The 3,969-nt window shown below is 42.1% G+C and overlaps 1 non-coding gene across 1 annotated transcript; it reads left to right on the top strand.

The window, feature by feature from the left end:
- Positions 1-2,840: 2,840 nt before the first annotated feature.
- LOC123423078 lies at positions 2,841-2,935 on the top strand. Its single transcript, XR_006620903.1, has one exon. It is a non-coding gene; the product is annotated as a small nucleolar RNA Z103 (small nucleolar RNA).
- Positions 2,936-3,969: the final 1,034 nt, after the last annotated feature.

Genomic DNA, 3,969 nt, shown 5'->3' with positions numbered 1-3,969 from the left:
ACTGGCCAAGTGGCCGAGCTGGCCATCAACCGCCCGAGCCCATAACCACCCACGGGTATAAAGCCCTCCACGGGGCAAAACCTAACCGACCCATTCACCCTCCCTACTCCCATGGCCGCCGCCACCCATCCCACACAGCGCACCCGCTCGCCCCACCTATCCCTCGGCCTCTCCCTCCCCCAGATCGACCGACCCCCCCTCGTTCTCTCTCTCCCACCGACACCCAGCCCCACGCGGTCCCTCCTCTCGCCTCTCACCCACCCACCCAACGCCCCTCCTCCCTCCGATCCGATCTGCGCGACGGGCCCGCTGCAGCTAGGCTCCATGGTGGACTTCCCAGGCTTCGAGGCGCACCTGGTGGACCTCCCGGACACGGCGGAGATGCCCCAGCATGCGGACGCGGGCGAGCGGCTGCGCGGCGCGGAGATCCGGTTCCGCGGCGAGGTGCAGGGCCCTGAGAGCGTCGCCTTCGATGTGCGCGACCGCGGGCCGTACATGGGCTTCGTCGACGGTTGGCTCCTCGTCTGGGACAGCACGCTGGGCCTACTTCGTGCACGCCTCGCCACCACCTCCCCAAATCATATTCTGAGCTTTTACTGTACTTTGACACATACAGTTTCATCTTTTGCCGACGAGCAGATCATGAAATAGAGTTCTTCTTCGTAATGCTAAGTTTCTGTATACTAAAAAAATTTGGTAACTGAAGGACCCTCTAATTTTTGTGGAAAAGGAACTAAGCCTTGCAATTTTTGTGATTGCACTCATGCGACATATGTATGGATAAACCAAAGGATCTCGCGTTTGGATGTGGACATCAGGTGCAGAAAATATCCCCTTGCTTTCCTCTAAACATTTATTCATAATTCTTGTTGTATATACAGATTGCTAACACGTTTAATTCATACTTGCTATGACTGCAGGAAAACATTGGTGCGCTGCCCTATGTGCCAGCAGCACATAACCACCAGGCTGTACTGATTGAAATCCAACCACCTGATGCTTTTGAAGCATGTGGTGTGCCAATACGGAAGGAGCTCGGTGGAAAATGTTCAGAATTCCACACAAATTTTACTTGTTGTCCATAAATTTTAGCGTCCTTAATGTGGTCGGGGTGTCTTCGATTAGCCAGTGATTTAAGGCCCTGTTGGAATGCAGCATTTATTCTCCATTTCCCACAAGGGAAATGTGGATTGAACCGTTTCGGTAAAATTTCTATGTTCCTGAAGGGCTCTTAATTACTGCAGTGAAGAATGTTCTGTGGAAAATAGTGTACATATTGCTTTCCTTTCTTTCTCTTGTAAATAAAATGAACAGACGAGAAAATTCAGGGTGTACCAATTAGGAAGACATTTGCATTGTATATTAATTAAAACCTGTTATAATTGCTAAATATTCAGTTTTGTATCCCTTGGGCTCGCCGGGTTTCAGCACCGACCGGGTGCCTCCCAACACCACCACCAGCCGCGGCGCCACCGACCCATCCTCCTACTCGGACGACGATGGCGAGGCGGAGGTCGACCCCAATGTGCACCCCGAGGACGACGGCACCACCGTTATCCTCGATGAGGAGGAAGACGACGGGGAAGACCTCTTCAACGACGACTACCTCAAGTAAGCGGGACACGTCCCAACTAGAGATTTTCCGGATCTGCTGTTACATGGAACAACTTTTAGATAGATGTTTCTAGTACTTGACAAGTTTAGCCCGTTGGATCTGCTAATAAATTGGTTATTCAACGACTTCGGGGGTTCGAGATTCTAGGAATTCCGGCCTAGATTTACTTCATAAATAGGCAGATTTGTGCCACTCGGATACAAGGGAATTTACAACACTTCGCCGGATTGTGCCTTTTGTGTTACCATGAATGTTTTGTTAGTCGTGGACTTTCTAATGTAGAAATGTCTGCCAACTTTTTTCCCCTAACTGAATATGAATATTAAAACATGTTGTTTGTGCTCGGTATTTTGTTGGGTATATTTCAGTTTACCAAATTCAGTACCTGATATGTCCTGTTCCTTTTGATGAATTAGTTGTCCGAAAAGGATTTGTTGATCAGTTTTCTGCTGTCCAAATGAATAGTATTTGTGCAGTCACCTACACCAATTAACTGTTCCTTTCTGTTGTCCTGCAATTTTGCTAATGTGTTTTTTACTTTCTGGATTGGCTAGTGTTTTGGAAACTGTGACTGTTCAGTAATGTGTTTTTTACTTTCTGGATTGGCTAGTGTTTTGGAAACTGTGACTGTTCAGTAATGTGTTTTTTACTTTCTGGATTGGCTAGTCCTGACGCTAAATTCAGGTTTATTTTTTGTCTTAGAAGCACCTCATGTGTTTGTGTAGTTGTACAGTCTAGTGTTGTCAGCTCTTTACTTATGTCTTATTGGTAGAGTAGGGCATTTTTACTTATTTGCATGTAATGAAAATCAATAAAGAATGTCGATATTTTTGCTTAACTCTATTTGCCTTCTTTGGATTAAGATTATAGCACGAACCATTCTTTGAGATGGTTTTTGCATTCAACTTGTCCATACATTGTTCTTTCTGTAGCTGGTTTCTGTGGTTGATTCATCAGTGATGATCAACACTTATTAGGTGTCTCATCATACAGTATATTATTAAACTGTGCATATTCGGCATCTGAAGTTATGTTTTTGTATCTCTACTTATTCTAAATGTCTAGTAAGCAGCACATTATGTCATGGATGCTGTATAGTTGTCTTGTCTTAAATAAATAGAAACTCCTACACCATTTTTTGTTTGCTGTGAGAAGTGATGATATCATATCCATACCACGTTTGTGCACTTACTGTGATGATCAATTGCTTTTTTTCTTGGATTATATGGACCTAAGGATACTTTCCCCAAATTATCAACTATGACTATACAATGCGCAAATGTAATCCCATCAGGATTCCAAGCGAGAAATCTGATCCATCTTTTATGTTTTACTATTGCCTTCTGGTTAATATTTTGAGTGCTAGTCAGGTTTCCTTTCTCCAATCTGGCTAAAGAATTACCCCAGTTGACACCATAAATCAACTCAGCATCAAGCTCTATCTAAATCAATAATGCTCTTTGGTAGTCCCTTTTTCATGTTTTCATTTGATTCAATCTAAAACTTCTGAAGGTAATAAATTAGAGTCTCTGGTGCACTTATTGATAGCGTAATTTAGTGATGTATGTTGACGAAAGGATTTTTTGGGCTAATATTCTTACACCCTGGTTTGCACTTGGTTATCACAGTAATGTGGAGTAGCTTGTTTTGTATTATCTTACATGTCTGCTAATTATTGTGTCATTGACTCCTGCTTGTGTCAGTGCTTAAATTCCTCTAGTAATGCGAAAATACCATAAAGATATTGAGTTTGCTTGTCTGCATTTCCTTTGTCCAGAATTTCCTGGAACAATCTTAGATAGTTTGAAGTTTAATTTTCAGTTTCTATGACCTGTTTAGGTTGGACTAATTATACTCCAGAATTTACATCTCGGAATTTTTAACATCATCTTCACGATGAAAACAAATCTTTTTATTTCTAATATTTTTTATATTTGTTTCCTTTTGATTGATGCATGTGCACAGTAATGTTTTTGTAGGTTGACAAGTTGTGGCATCTCGATGATGCCTCATAGGAGAGCGGAATGAAGTCCACTATACTGTTGGGACAGTAGCAGATGTGCCATTGTTCTTTTTTGCAATTTTGTTCGTTCTTGCTATATTCCTGTGTAAAGAAATGTATTCATGAGATGATTTATTGTGATATGTAAACCTGGGATATGTATTTTGTGATGTTATATGATGGATGATTTTAATTCGACTTGGAGTTTTCTTGATTTGAATATGAAATAGTGTTGGATTTAATACTGGATAAATAATTGGGTTGAAAAGGCCCAACAAATAGAAACAAATCCAAATTCTGGAACAAAAGTTGCTGAATTCAAAAATGAAAAAGGGCCAAAACTGAAACTGGA

This window comes from Hordeum vulgare, chromosome 1H, assembly GCF_904849725.1.
Source record: "Hordeum vulgare subsp. vulgare chromosome 1H, MorexV3_pseudomolecules_assembly, whole genome shotgun sequence".
Taxonomy (NCBI): Eukaryota; Viridiplantae; Streptophyta; class Magnoliopsida; order Poales; family Poaceae; genus Hordeum; species Hordeum vulgare.
This window is presented reverse-complemented; position numbering and strand designations above follow the sequence as displayed.